Raw genomic sequence first — 17,683 nt, forward strand, 5'->3', positions numbered from 1 at the left:
CCGACATATGCTCTCCTCTTATAACCCATCCATTATATGCCTCCAAGAAACTTTTCTTACACATTCTCCAATTACCAGTTTGTTTCTTCCTCACACTCCCTTTATGTCTCGTCCATACTTATCAACCAGAAAACACCTTATGTCATACCTCCCTTTCAAACCACTGTCCCTTGTACAATTATTCGTATCTTTCTTCGCCGCTGGATCAAAGTGATTTCAGTCTACTTCTCCCCTTCCCACCCCATTAACTTTGTTGCTTTTGAAAATCTAATTTCCCAACTTCAATCACCTTTCCTCATAGTAGGTGATTTTAACTGCCGCCACACTCTTTGGGGTAATTCTATCACCAACACCCGTGGCCGAGCTCTAGAGCGCTTCCTCTCCACAGCTGATCTTATTATTCTAAATACAGATCGCCCCACATACTTTGATACACGCACGCAGTCTTTTTCGTGCATTGATCTCTCTCTAAGCTCCCCTTCTCTTCATTTAGATTTCCACTGGTCAGTTCTAGACCACTTTCCCTATAGTGACCACTTTCCAGTTCTCCTTTCTCCAACTTCATATGTACCACTTCCCAACTCCCCACGCTGGTGCTTTGATAGAGCTGACTGGCATACTTTCACTTCTTTCAGTACTATTCATACCCCTCCATATTCCCTCTCATCCGTATCAGAAATGATACAATTTTTCATAACTACAGTCCTAAGAGCTGCCCATACAGCTATCCCTCGAACCTCAAGACCCTATACCTCCAAATGTGTTCCATGGTGGAATTCTGATTGCACTAAAGCACTCCGTGTAAAACGTGCAGCCTGGAACAATTACCGCTACAAACGAGGTACCCCTCATCAACTATCAGCTCTTATCTCCTTTAAAAGAGCATCTGCCTGTTTTCGTCGTACAATCCGAAATAGTAAAACAAATAGCTGGCGAAATTATGTTTCCTCAATTACATCCTTTACATCTATCTCAAATGTTTGGCGCCGGATCCATAAACTATCAGGCAAACATCCCCCCCCATCCAGACCCCGTCCTCCATATTCGAGAGACCCTCATCTCTGATCCTCCCGAAGTCGCTAATGAACTGGGTGACTATTTCAGCCAGGTCAGTAGTGGCTCTCACCTTTCTCCACACTTCTCTTCTATTAAAACTATCAGGGAACGTACCCCCATTATCTTCACCCTATCCTCTGCTGAGTCCTATAATGCTCCCTTTTCTTCCTCTGAATCGTGCTGCAACACTCATGAAGGCCCTGACGGTATTCACTACCGTATGGTCCGACAACTCCCATCTTCCTCATTATCCTTCCTATTAACAACTTACAACCACATATGGACATCAGGAAATTGTCCTTCTCATTGGCGAGAAGCTCTTATCCTCCCTTTCCTGAAACCCAATAAATTGGGTACCCTTCTTCATGACTATCGCCCCATCGCACTAACTAGCTGTTTATGCAAACTACTAGAGCGAATGGTTAACTTCCGCTCTATGTGGTATCTTGAATCCCACAATCTTATCTCACCTTCCCAGTTTGGTTTTCGCCGTGCCCGAAGCACAGCTGACCCCCTTGCTCATTTTGAGACATATAATACATCTGCATTTGCACGCCATGAATCCGTACTAGCTATGTTTTTTGACCTAGAAAAATCATATGATACGACATGGAGGTACCATATTCTCCAACAATTGTCCTCTCTAGGCACTCGCATGGTGTCTTCATAAAGTCTTTCCTCTCCCAACGCCCTTTCCAGGTCAAAATTGCCTCTGCCACATCATCTTTCTTTCCTCAAATTGAAGGTGTCCCACAAGGCAGTGTGCTTAGTACCACCATATTCCTTCTTGCTGTAAATGACATTGCCTCAGTTCTACCACCAGGAGCCCGGTCATCACTCTATGTTGATGATTTAACCATCTATGCCTCTGGCACATCCATACCAAATCTCTACCAATTTCTTCAATCTGCAATATCATCAGTTTCCTCCTGGGCCACAAACCATGGCTTCCCCTTTTCTACCTCCAAATCTTTCTCCATTCTTTTCTCTCGCACACGTGTAGGTCCTCTACCTTCACTCTTCTTATATGACACTCCACTTCAACACCGTTCCTCTGGTAAATTCCTAGGCGTCATTTTTGACTCCAAACTATCCTGGCGAGACCATATTCTTTACACCAAAGAAAAAGCTCGCCGCCGTCTCCGAATTTTACAAACCCTATCCCATTTATCCTGGGGCTCAGATCGAAAAACTCTCCTTCATCTTCATGTTACCTTAATCCTTTCCACTCTAGATTATGGATGCCATATCTATTCCTCTGCCTCAACTTCTCTCCTTGCTCATCTTGATACAATCCACCACTTTGGTCTTCGCTTAGCCCTAGGTGCCTTCCGCTCCTCTCCAGTTGAGAGCCTGTACACTGAATCAGGCATACAATCTCTCTCTCGACGCCGTGCCCTTCTCTCTCTCCGATGTTATGCTCGATTCCACAAACTTCCCCTCACTAAACTAACTATCCCACGATCCCTACTTCCTACCTTTGCGTTTACCTACTCCTTTCTCCACTCGCATGGATAACCTCCTCTCCCATTCCCCTTTTCCCCATCTCCGACCCCTCCCGTTCTCTGTCCATTCAGTCCCTCCATGGCTTATACCTTGCCCCCATATTTGCTCCTCTGTCTACCCTGACCCACCAAAGTCAAATATTCCTCCTACTGTCCTTCTCACCCTTTTCCTTGACCATGCTTCCACTCATTCCTGCAGTATTCCCGTCTACACTGACGGCTCCAAAACCACCTCCGGTGCTGGTTTTGCAGTAATCTTCCCAACTCGTACTTTCAAATACCCCCTCCCTCCTGAATCCAGTGTCCTTACTACAGATCGGTATGCACTCCTTTTTGCCTTAAAACACATATACTCACTACCCTCTTCCTTTGACTGACTCCCGTAACTCATTAACCCTCATAAAGTCAATACACACGACCAACCCCCTTGTTTGTAAGATCCAGAACTGGTTGTTCTACCTGTCCACACGTCATAAAACAATCAAATTTTGCTGGGTACCCAGCCATGTTGGAATCCCCGGCAATGAACTGACAGATACTCTAGCACGCTACGCTGCTATGTCCACATCAAACCAACCACACTTTAAGACCTTCTTGTATAATCGATGGCAATCTTTTTGGTCAAGTCTCCACACTAATAAATTACATACTGTAAAACTGTCAATCTCCTCCTGGTCAGCTCCATTCCATCGGAACAGACGTTGGGAGACGGCCCTCGCCCGCTTACGCATTGGCCACACCCGTCTAACACACTCCTATATAATGTCACAATCCGATCCACCCCTATGTCCCTTATGTAATGTTCCTCTTTCAGTCCCACATATTCTATTGTCATGCCCACGTTTTGAAGCAGTCCGTACCTCTACTTTCTCCCACCTATCCTCCCTACATAGACATCCCAACTTATCAGACATCCTTACAGAATCTCACACTTTCTGCGTTGACAACTTCACTTGATCTAATCCTTTACATTACCTCATCCGACCCTAACCCATTCACTCACCAATCCCTTAACCCAGCTTTAACAACTAATTGCTAACCCAACCACCATTCACTAACATTAACTATAGTGCTACATGACCTTAGATGTCTAGCACATTTATTTTGCCTTTAACCCTTAACCATTAACCATTAGCAACTGCGAAGGAATGCGACACCTCTCCGAAAAACTGCCAGATATAAAATTACTGTCTAACATCCTCTAACCCTAAACCCCATCCTTACCCATTCCAACATCGTCCTAAATCCTCCTCTCCCATATCATCCGCATTCCCCCAGCTCCTATGCTGCAAGCCTACAATTTATGCACATTATAATGCATGGGCTCATTACAATGGAGTGCATATGTGCGCTCATGCAGAAGCTGTTCAAACGTTTGTACACGAGTATGAGTGCGTATACACGGTAGTGTGCAGAAGTATGCATATTTGTAGACCGGGAGCCCAGAGGGGTCAGCCTAGCTAAAAAGGTTACCAATTCTAACCCACATAGCAATGGTCCTTGTGCTTGCCCATGTATGAAAATAAAAGTCTGCCGGGCCTGCAGTGGTGGACAAGGTCGTGAGGTCATGTCTAAGTTGTAGCCCCATAGCATTAATAAGGCCCAGACTTTGGGTCTGATCTGAACATCACAGCAGAGATGACAGGATGGTCGCACATGACTCCGATTGACAAGACAAACAACTTATATTCCTACAACATTTGGCTAATGTTAACGGTTTGGTCTGTAAAAATGGTTAAAGTTATACTCATTGCCATAAAAAGATGCCATTCGCACCATATTTCTCAACTAAAACAGTTTTTACAGACCAAACCGTTAACATTAGCCAAATGTTGTCGGAATATAAGTTGTTTGTCTTGTCCATTGGAATCATTTGCGACCATCATGTTATCTCTGCTGTGATGTTCAGATCAGACCCAAAGTCTGGGCCTTAATAAATGCTATGGGGCTACAACTTTGACATGACCTCATGACCTTGTCCACCACTGCAAGCCCGGCAGACTTTTATTTTCGTATATGGGCAAGCACAAGGACCATTGCTATGTGGGTTAGAATTGGTAACCTTTTTAGCTAGGCTGACCCCTCTGGGCTCCCGCTCTATTGGTAATACGTATCCATGTGTGTGTATGAAAGAGAAGCAATATATACGTAGATATGTATATATATGTGTATATATTCAAATGGGTGTGTATATATTAATGCATATGTATGTGCAAGTGTATGTACATATGTTTCTGTGGAGGTGCGTATATATGTGTATATGTATAAGTGTTTGTGTATGTATGTGGGTATATTTATGCATGTATACATGTATGGGTAGTTATGTGTGCATGTATGTGTACCAGTATGTGCATATATATGTGGATATATATATATATGTGTGTGCGTGCGTGTGTGTGTGTGTGTGTGTGTGTGTGTATGTATATGTGTGTATATGTATGTGTATGTATATATGTATGCATGTGTATGTGTATAATATGTATGTATGTGTATGTGCATATATATATGTATATGTATATTTGTATGGGTATTCAAAGTCATAAGTACGTATACAGGGTATGTGCGCATGAGTGCGTGCGCATATGTGTGTATACAGTGTACATAACCGCGATTTGTGTATGAAAGACCGCGTGGCTGCTTGCCACTTGGCTCGAGGTCCAAGAAAGAACCATCGTTTCAGGGAGAAGTAGCTGACGAGTTATCTGACCTTATTTAACCTCGGCAGACGGGCCGCGGGCTCAGGTCATTCTCACCGACAGGGCTGGTCGGCGTCGCGCACTCGGCACTTACCCAAGACTCGTCTGCGTGTGTAACCATAACTTGTGTTGTGAGCCGTACGTTAATTATCACTGCTGTTCACTATAATACCTATAATAGTTGCGTCCTTTTGGCTCACAACATGGACACACAGTCTCCGAAATTCGCTCGTCCATCGCTGCCACGACCATGTCTTCAAAACCACGTGAGGACACGTTTTGGCCCTGTTTTTCTCTATCTTCTCCCATAAATGTGTTAAGCCGTATGTGCTGTCACTCTCACGATTGTTTTGTTGGGATAAAATGCTAATTGACAGCAAATGGCACGCTCTCACTTTTCTTCGGACCTTAAATTGCATTACTGTGTGATCAGGGTATGTAGACAACCAATATGAATATTGTTAATATCTTAAGTATTTATTAAATTCTTCTCGTGATTAGAGAGTTATATTGTTTCAACTGCAACGAATTTAGCGCGTTCGTGATTTTATCATTTTTCACGAATGTCACTTCATTCATTTCTATTCTCATCGCGCATTTCCCGTCTTGACCTGACCTCGGAGTGACAGTCATTAGTCAAGAAGCCCGCCTGAACAGCTGGGTGACCTGACCTCACTTTCTCTCACTCCCGGGCGATTGACACGTGAAATGCCTCGTGAGACAGCTGGCCGTTCCCATTAATTGTTTTCTATAATTGTTTACAACATAGGGGTAACCCGTAGCAATCGTTACATGTTCATTGGTGACCCGCTCTATCGGCGCTAGAACAGAGCTGTGGTGTGTGGTTTGGTTTGCGAAGTTCTAGCTTCGCCCGGGCCTTCTAGATATGGCCCGGCCTGTGTCAGCTTTTTACGGCTATCTCATTGAGTTGTCTGACACTCGGTGCTTACCGTGGCGGCGGGATTGCCAGCAAGCGCTCCTGCCGCCATGGTGTAAGCATTTCGCATAGCCTCTTTACCAGCACGGCGGCTGTTGTGGGCGGTCCATGTCTCAGGAATTGTGTATGGTCACAATTTTCTAGGTAGTGGACTAGTGTGGCGTTCGGCTCGCCGCAGTGCTTGCAGCACCATTCATCGCGTTCGATTGTTGGGATAATCTGCCATGCACAGTGGTAACCTAGGCGCATTCTGTGAAGAATGACTTCGGTACCTCTGTTGCTTACTTCAGAGAGTGCCAGTGGTTCATAGCCTGTGGCGTCTGAGTACCAGCTAGCCGAGGGGAAGGTTCTCGTTTCCTCTCTGTGGAGCTGCCGTAGGAAGGTACGACCGACCAAGGCACACTTCTCCATAAGTAATTTTCGGCTCGGTTTTATCGTCATGGGATTTGGGGGCATACCCCTGCCAGCGACGGCTAGTCTGTCAGCAAGCTCGTTCCCTCTGATGCCGATGTGGCTTGGGACCCAGTTGATGATAATTCTTCTACCCTGAGCAAGAATTCTCTGTGCCATTGTGAGAATCGTGGTCAGTAGGTAGATGTTGTCTTTGGGTGAGCTGTGCTGAAGACAGTCAATGGCTGCCCTGGAGTCTGTGTGTATGACCACGTGTCCTTCCCTTAGGGACGCGTGGCCTAGGGCTCCTATGATTGCAACTGCCTCTGCCTGTAGCGTGCGGCTCAAGGGATCGACCGATCCATCCGTGTAGTATGTTCTACTACCCGGAGGAGTGATGGCTGCAATGACCCTGTGGGATTCTGCCTTTAGGCTAGGCATGGGGTATAGGCTCTTTTTCATTGACAGGCTCATTATGTTGAACTCTATCAGGCTCAGTGCCCACGGCGGGGCTTCGGCAAAGTCGGGGTGGGGGGAGTCCATGCCCTTAGCAAGAAGCTGTTCTTTGAGCTGATGGCGTATCAACACCCTGGCTGTATGAGACAGCCACGAGTTGTTTGCAACGAGCTCGTTGTCTTGTTCGAGGCATCTGACTAATTTTTGTCTTAGGCTTGTTTTCCTGGGAGCCTGGATGACCTTTGACAGGAATTGTGTTGCCGTTAGATCGATTCGTGAGTCCAGGGGGAGAAGGTTTGCCTCCACCAGGAGGTTGAGGACCTTCGTCCACCTCGGGGCACCCAGAATGATCCTGGCAGCTTCATTTTGGACTGTTTCTAATTTGTCTGTGTGCTTTTTCTTTGCAGCAATTAGAGCGACTGAGGCATAGTCCACAATGGGCCGGACAGCATGTACATAGAATGATCTTAGTACTTTGTGTCTGGCCCCTATGCGTCTCCCAGTCATTGCTCTCATGACGGACAGTCTTGCTTTGGTTCGGTCAACCAGGTACTGGACCTCCTTATGGAAGGAGAGGGTCCGGTCTATCCTTACCCCAAGGTATAGGTAGTCCTGGACCCATTCTAATTCCACTCCCTGGATTTTCAGTCTTGTGCCTCGAACTCTCTCTCTCAGAGCCTCAGTGAGGGGGGGGGGGGCGGTACTCGGAAACCATTCCGGACGTCTGGACGGGAGCGGTCGCCTGTGTGAAGGGCAGGGCCACAAACCGACCGAGAAGCGAGGCGGCACGGGGAATGGTTACCCCGGCGGCCCCCGGCCGGCTGCGTGGCGCGAGCCCGCGACCTTTGCCGTGCCCGGCGAACAGAGCTTGTAACGCGATTTTATATACATTTATTATCTTGAGTATAGCGTTAGTATCTTCCCCGTATCATAGTGCACAGGGATGCCTGATTAACCCAGGGTTGCGTGTATGCCTAATAGATCTACGCTCCGACGTAACGATAGTAGGGACAGGTATAACCAAAGTTATTCGTACGGTCGGCAACTTTTGACCCGGTGTGACCCACAATTACGTCCGTTAATTAGTGTAGGACTAGGGTTTAAGCTAGAATCGTTATTCACTTATTAATCACACCCTGCTCACCCCTCAAGTTGCTGGCATGTTTGGGTAAATCCCAACGATCGTGTGATTCGTGATATATACCCGTAGGGCATGTCACGAGCGGCCATCATAGATCCGCAGCATAGAGTGGGTTATTTATAAATTTTCCTAGCTCGTCTCGCTTCGTATTGTACGGTATTTATGGGTATAGACCCCCCGTCAATGAAGTCGGGATGCACAGCTAGACATGGCTACCTGGGAAGAATTGCTGACCCCGAGAAGATTCGCTTGCGAATATTTTTAGTGCGGCATTCTGTCTCATATCATTACATGTTGAATTCAATGTGGTAGTTGAAATAATTTTGTATTGTAGTTTACTGCATTTTTAAATGAACGTTAATTTCCGTGTTTGGCATACATTCCCGCTCTGTGTGAGGTAACTCTCACTCTCATTGTCATTCCTGCTCACTGTCACTCACTCACTCATCCACGCAGAACAAAAGACACTGAAACCTTTCATTAATAGGGTTTGTTGCTGTCGTATTTACAGGCGGAAAGATCTATGACGTATCTCTTTTGCTCGCGATTTTGTCAGCCGTGACGAGTAACTAGTACATGATTTCTTTTATTTACATACATTTCTTCTCTGAAATGTATGGATGTATGCCAGGTCCTTGCGGATCGCTACTGACGTCTCCCTCTTCTGTTTTCTTCTTTAACTTTGTGAAATTAAACACAAAATGAAAAAAAAAAACACGAAAATAACGTAAAATCGAACATAAAAACTGCAAATTTATATAAATAATCGGCTAGTGGCGCTTAACACCCTCTCTTCTCTGTTGTCTTTCTTTGTCTCTTACTATCTTAGCCCTTACGTGTATAATCTGGTTCACCGATATCTGAAACGGTCACCTTAGGATGCTTTGGGAAGGACGTTATCGGAGGATCGCCAGAAGCCTGGAGACCAGGATGTTCGTCAGAGCAGGTATTAAGCCGCCCCAGGATGTGGATGGGCGCCGCCTGCCAGGATGCCCGTAGATCCGGCGAGGGACCAGGAACTCGTCAGCGCAGGTACCAGTCGCCCCTTGATGCTGTAGACGGGCGCCGCCTGCCTGGACGCCCACAGATCCGGTCAAACTCCAGGAGCTCGTCAGCGCAGATATCAGCCGCCCTGAGATGCCGTAGAGGACGCTTCCTGCCCGGACGCCCGTAAATCCTGACGAAGATTACGAGGACGTCTGTACGAGCGCGCAGCCGGGAAGGACCTGGACGAGATCTGGAGGATGTGCATTGGGCGAGTACGCCGCCGAGTTTGGCCTAGACGAGGACTACGAGGAAGTCTGGACGAATCTGAAGTCAAGGAGGACCTGTGCGAGACCTTTGAGGATGTGTGGACGTCGAGGACGGACGTATTTACCAAGGACCAGGATGAAGATGACGACAAGGACGAGCAGCCACGAAGATGCACCAGGGACAATGAATGCGAGAACGAAGTGACTAGCAAGTCAGGACCAGCCAAGTTGGGTCACCCTTGAGGCAGGTCTAAGGCGCCTCAAGGGCGAGGCGTTAGTAGGTGCCCGAGCAATATACCGTGTACATAACCACGATTCGTGTATGAAAGACCGCTTGGCTGTTATCTGACCTTATTTGACCTCGGCAGACGTGCCCTCGCTCCCGCGGGCTCAGGTCATTCTCACCAGCCTTCCGCCCCCACAGGGATGGTCGGCGTCGCGACCTCCCTGCACTCGGCGCTTACCCAAGACTCGTCTCGTGTGTTACTGTTGTACTCTTCAGAAATAAAGAGTAAAGCCATCATACCACTATTACTACTCCTGCAAACCAATGTTTAAAGGTCCTGTATAATAGCCTTTTACAGTGTGGGTACATACATATGTATGCACATATGAAGTGCTCATATGTTTATATATGTGTATACATGCGCATGGATGTAGTTGTGTATAATGTACAAGTATGTATGCATATCATATGCATAGGAGCATTGTAAAGGCGTGTGCTTACATGTGCATGTGCACGAAAATGAACATGTGCGGGAGCACAAACAGAGCAACGGCCCTCATTCCCCTTGGTTATGGCGGCGATCAGGATCGCTCCGGAGTAGAGGGTGCTAAGAATCCCCGGCCAAGAACAGGCCGCCCCACGTTGATGAACCTTGGCACATATAATATAAGGACAATGAGAATGGAATCCAACTTGCTAGCATTACTTGAGCAACTCTCCTAGGCGGAGAACAGAAGATACTAAATGATGGACACGTGCTCTAATAAAACTAAATGATAGGTACAACTTAAAGATTCATCAAGTCATTGCTCCAACCTACAGCCACAGTGACGAAGAAGTAGAAAACTTCTATGAAGATGTTCATTTAGCCAGCGAGAGAGTAAAAACCAAACAGGAACGAGCTTAGACCAGAGATTATAGGCTGTATGGTTGTTCCTATAAGCCTGGTGACATCGTTCATTAAACCATACTTCATCAAATGAAAGAGATTTACGAGTTTTGCTGGGTACAAACCTCGTTATGATGTCAAACAATAACAAATTCAGAGCATAACGGCACCAGGAGCTTAATGAAAATATCGCCAAACAATGCTATCAAAAGCATTCCAATTAATTAGCGCGATGGACTCTACATTAATTATCCCACGAACTAACTGCTCACACCCAACTACACCTGAGAAATCTATGGCATGATTTCCTATAATTCTCTTGAATGAAACTACGAAGTCAGTAAACAATCACAAATGCCGTCATCTGAATTGGGATTTCTTTGAAGGCTAAAAATCAAAAAAATATTACAACGACTACACACTGGGTAAATCGTCATTCATGGTTATAATAAGATATGGAGAAAGTAAGAAATAAAATATGAGAAAGTAAGGGAAACAAGAAATGCTGGGTTGTGCCTTCCTACAAAGGGAGGTGCCTGTTGAGTACACAACTATGCCTACAATTCAGAGGGTCCACCTCAAGGATGCCGTTGGCTGCGAAACTACTCATCCACCATTGCTATAACAGCAGAAATACCTTGAGCACTTATGGCATGAACACTCATCCGCTTATTGGGGAGAAACAAGAACCGGTGGTGCTCAAGTGAGAAGAATTAAGGGGGATATTTCCTCCACACCTTGGGTTCCCATAGCCCAACCAAGTTGCTCATCCGCTCATAGACCGTTGGCAGGTAAAGTTTTGCTAAGATGTTCTACTCAGCACACACACACACAAACACACACACACACACATACATATGCATATATATGTATACATATGCATATGCATATGTATGGATATATGTGTATAAATATTTATATTTATATTTATACACACACATAGATACGTACACACACACACACACACACACACACACACACACACACACACACACACACACACAACACACACACACACGTACACACACACACGCACGTACATATGTATATATATATAGATACTCATTTTCCAATATGCTTGTAGGACAGCTAAGGTATCAGACTACAAATGTTCAATGGCGTCCATATTACTGGTGTAATAAGGTGTCCGTATCACCAAAAGGATTAATGGCACCCAACCCTAGTGGGGATTTCATAAAAACTATTCCTATAACTGCATACATACATGCATGTACATAGACATATACACACACACACACACACACACACACACACACACACACACACACACACACACACACACACACACACACACACACTATAAGTATGTATGGTATGTATAAATAGCTTCCACGTGGCGTACAGAAGCACGTGTATGCGTGGCTTCACCGCAGGCGCCCCAACGTGCCCCACGCCCCCACACCAGTACTTAAGGCTCAGGATGACCCAGGTCAGTCTCAGTCCTTTCACAGAGTCTTGCCTATTCGCTGCGGGTCAGGCTGGCCGGGTCCGCCTCCGGGCAGACCAAGCACCTAGCCTTACGAAGACTTGTATCCGTTTTAATATCAGTGTTGCTTACGCTTCTCAATAAAAGAGGTTAAGCCAACCGTCCGTTTTAACTACCCCTGCTAAACCATATGTTTAAGGTTTTAATACCTTTACATTCTGGTAGCAGCGGGGAGTTGTGTCATTTTGGCACACAACAATGGACTCACAGCCTCCGATGGTCACCCGCTCGGACCAAATCGCTTCTATACACGCAAAAGTCTTCAGAACCTGTTGTGAGTACATATTTGGGCCATTTTTCCTTTCTTTTATCTTCCCCATAAATGTGTTAAGCTGTATGTGCAGTTCCGCTCGCGCTGGTTTTGTTAGGTTAAAGTGCTAATTGACAGCAATGGTACACTCTCCACTTCTGACCTCAGATCACATTACTGTGTGATCAACGGTATGGGTTCCAACAACAGGAATATCGTTCATTTATTACGTATTTGTTTAATTTTTCTCGTGATTAGAGAGTATATTGTTTCAATTGCAACGAATTTAGCGCGTTCATGATTTTACTGTTTTCATGAACATCATATCATTATTCTTTCTCACTACCAATTTCCCGTCTTGACCTGACCTCCGAAGTGAAACATTTCAGTCACATCTGCTTGGGACAGCTGTGTGACCTGACCCCACTTTGACACGTGAAATGAATGTGAGAACCGCTGTCATTTCTGGTGGCCGAGCAATATAAGTATGTATAAATAGCTTCCACGTGGCGTACAGAATCACGTGTATGCGTGGCTTCACCGCAGGCGCCCCAACGTGCCCCACGACCCCACACCAGTACTTAAGGCTCAGGATGACCCAGGTCAGTCTCATTCCTTCCAGAGAGTCTTGCCTATCGCTGCGGGTCAGGCTGGCCGGGTCCGCCTCCGGGCAGACCAAGCACTTAGCCTTACGAAGACTTGTATCCGTGTGAATATCTGTGTTGCTTACGCTTCTCAAAAAAAGAGGTTAAGCCAACCGTCCGTTTAACTACCCCTGCTAAACCATATGTTTAAGGTGTCATTTAAATACCCTTTACACACACACATATGCACATATGTATGCGCGCGCTCACACACACACACACACTTGTATGGATGTATGCATATGTAAATATATGTATATGTATATATGTGTAAAGACATATAGATATAGAAATATATGTAAATATATATATATATGTGTGTGTGTGTATACATATATATACATATGTATGTATGTGTGTGTGTATGTGTGTGTATTTATGAATATATATGCATACATATATACATCCTCATCATCATATTCGTGCCATCACCGACGATGTTTGACGAACTACTTGGCGCCATTTTGACATCATGTAGTTGACTTGGTTTTATACTGGGGCGGCTGACCTATGATCCTTCCCCAAGGGAGTACTTGGTTAGGTAATCAATGTTGGTAGTTATCAACCCACCATCATAGTTACGATAGACTCACCCATTGTCGTATGTAGGTTTGACTTACCCAATAAATGCAAATCAGTGCAAATCCGCACGCACATTACACACATGTGAGTGTGTGTAAGCATGAATATTTGAGGGTGCATATGTATATATATGTATATATATATACGTACATATATGTATATATTCATAGATATAAATATAATATATATATACATATATATACATAAATATATATGTATATAAATAAATAAATATATATATATACATACATATATATGTGAGTGTATGTGTATATATGTATATATGTATGTGTGTATGTATATATATACATATATATATGCATAAAATATATATAATATATATGTAAATACTTATATATGTATATATTTGTATATAAATGTATATTTGTATATATGCATATATTTGTATATATATGTAGATATATGTGGATATATATATGTATATAAATGGATATATGTATATACATACATATATATATATATATATATATATATATACACATATATGCACACCCTCACACACACACACACACACGCACATATATATATATATATATATATATATATATATACATATATATATATATATGCATATATATATATATATATATGCATATATATATATATATATATATATATATGCATATATATATATATATATATATATATATATATATATATATATATATATATGCATTTATATATATATATGCATTTATATATATATATATATATATATGCATTTATATATATATTTATATGTGCATTTATATATATATATATATATATATATATATATGCATTTATATATATATATATTTATATATGCAAATATATATATATATATATATATAATATATATATATACATATATATGTATATATATGTATATATATACACATATATATACATACATATATATATATATATATATATATATATACATATATATGTATATATATGTATATATATACACATATATATACATACATATATATATATATATATATATATATACATATGGAAGATCCTGAGACTTAAGGGAATCCCAACACGGATTATTGGCTTAATGGCAAGCCTATATGCTGGTACTGAAAGTGCTGTAAAGTGTGGTGAAGGTTTGCCGAGCTTCTTACCTGTTAATTCATGAGTGAGACAAGGCTATTTTTACACCAACACTTTTCAACACTTGCATGGAGCAACACTGTGCAGTATCAAGGTCACCGACCTCAACTTTGCCGACGATGTTGCTATCCTATCTGAGCCTCTGGAATCAGTGGCTCCGGCTCTTGATACAACTAGCCATGATGTTATATGGGCACCTAACTCGTTTCTCTGTGGATAACCCTCCCCATCAGACTCTCTCTTTATGAGACAATCCTGGGTGGAAGAGGCCCATCTGACGACCTTGGAGGTCATGGCTTGAGCAGCTCGACCAGACCTGTCGTGAGGAGCTAGAGATGGGCCTAGGGCCTGCCTGAAGCATCGCCATGAGGGACTCCCGTGGTTGGAAGCGAAGGTTGGATGCCACCATGCACCCCCGTCTGTATTAGCCCCCAGATAATGATGTTGATATATGTGTGTGTATATATATCCGTATATATATTCATGTGTGTATGTATAAATACATACATATATATAGACATACATTGAGCTTCTTAGGCGGAAGTGGAGGAATAACGAGAATCTAAAAGCTAGCATTGCAACGATCATCATCAGTGGGTAGACAACAAACTAAATATGGTGTTTTGGTCCATTTATTGAAAAACAGACGTTTCGGGCAAACTCCACCCATCTTTAATGGTGAACTGTAACAATAATGACAATACTGAGAGAGTATTGTCAGAACTAACTCTAGACAACATTTTTATGTCACAGTGAAAATATCTTGCTTAAAAATTGCCCTAAATGATTTAAACCCATTCACTATTACAGATATGTTGAGGATACTTTACTCTTATTTAGATCTACAGAAGTCAATAAGTGACCAACATCCTAACATCAAATTCACAAGTGAAACTGAAAATAATCGACAGCTTCCTTTCCTAGATATTAATATTTCAGAGGATAATTTTTTTTTGTTTCCTCAATTTACACTGGTCTTACTACAAAAGTTAACTCATATATACCAATAAAATATAAAGGGAATTTAATTTCAATATTAATCTAGAGAGCTTTTAAGATGTCCTAAGATTCCTTGATTTTCTAGAAAAAAGTTGACAATTTTCCCTCCAATTTTATAGAACATAACATCAAGATTACATTTAACAAACCTGGTTCCAAATGTACCCCTTTTAAATGTTCCTAAACATCTGATTTATGAAAACTACCTTACCTAGCCACTATTAGTAACAACCATGAGAGAAAACTATCTAACTTCATTAAAGCTCATTAATCCTTAAGCTTGTTTATAGAACACCCCTTTCCATTAGTAACTTATTCAAATTCAAAGATCAAATTCCTAAATCTTTATGTTCTTCAGTTTTCTATAAATTCTCGTGCAGTAGCTCTAATGCCATTTACATTGGGAAAACATCCCGAAACCTTTTATAAAAGCAAAATCCTCAATTAGATGTCACTCTGAATTAACAAATCATGCCTTTTCAACAAAGACTACTTTCAAACTGATTATGATTTAAATATTTTAGAGAGTAATGGATATTCATCTTCCACAGATATTGATTTTCAAATGAACACTAATATCAATTATCATTTTAATTTTTAGTTTTCTCTCTGACTATAGATCTGGTTTGGCAGACAACCGTTGGCTCTCAGAGCGTCCCTTGGTCTTGGATGATACGCGCATTTACCTGCGCAGCCTTTTGCCCATGGAATTTTTAAGGTTAGTAATGCTAAATCTGTTATTGCTTTATTCTTCAGATCATTCTTTAAATACATTGTGGTAATCAACCTAAGCAATTTTCATGATTACGATTTTATAGCGCAAAATATTACGGTGGCTTCCCCGCTCACTATGTTCTCTTTGTTTATGTTCAGAAAATTTAAGCATAATTCAAAAATTTAATAAATATTTTACTCTTCTCACTCACTGCAGTTAAGCAGTTCGTATGTACTACTCTATTTGATATCTGTGAACTCTTAAAATCTCTAAAAAGTGATTTATTAGTGATATTTTTACATTGTCCCTGATAATGTCTAACATCTTGTTTATCTTATAGTCTAAAAACTGGAACAAATTATAGTTTTTCTTATTGATCATCATTCATTTATACTCTTGTTGATTGCCCTTATCTTAGCCTATAGTACATCTTGTTAAATTATATTAATATATTGTATAATAAATACTTTATTGTTCGTTTGTATTCTCATAATTTCAACATTGTTTGTATTATATTGTTACAGTTCACCATTTTCAATGGTGAACTGTAACAATATAATACGTCTGGTTTAGTTTTCAATAAAAGGACCAAAGTACAACGTTTAGTTTGTTGTCTACCCAGTGATGATGATCCCCGTTGCAACGCTAGGTTTTAGATAGACCGTCTATGCTTGACCTAATATTCAGAAAGCATAAAGATTTTATAAAGGATATGAAGTACTGTAGTAATTAACTAAAATAGTGCTACCACAGGAAAGACTCATTGTAAGTATGGAATGAAAGGGGAAGTACAACTACAAGACACCCCAATCCCTGCCTTGGGCCTCAGCTCAGACGACGCGAAAATACAAATGTCACTCCAAAGTGACATCGAGAGCTTATTCATGTGGAGTTGTACTTGAAATATAATAATTCAACACCAATAAATGTGTAGTCAGGTTTGGAGAAAGTAAAATTCATCCTCTACACCATTATAAATCAGGAGATGCAGTAATAGCAGCAGATAGGGAAAAAGACCTTGGAATAGTCATAAATAGGAACCTAAGCCCAAACGATCATACATATGACAAGGTCCATAAAATGCTAGGGCTGACTGCCAACATGAAGAGGACATTCATGTGTGTGGACAAGGATATGGGAAAGGAGATCATTACAGTCATCATAAGACCTAGTGGTATGGAGTCCACACTTAAAAAAGGATATAGACAAACTGGGAAGAGCAGCCACAAGATTGGCACCTACACTATATGAGCTACAAAATAGACTAAAGAAAACAGCTTTAGTTCTTTGGATGGAAGAAATAAGAAGACTA

This window comes from Penaeus chinensis, chromosome 36, assembly GCF_019202785.1.
Source record: "Penaeus chinensis breed Huanghai No. 1 chromosome 36, ASM1920278v2, whole genome shotgun sequence".
Classification (NCBI taxonomy): domain Eukaryota; kingdom Metazoa; phylum Arthropoda; class Malacostraca; order Decapoda; family Penaeidae; genus Penaeus; species Penaeus chinensis.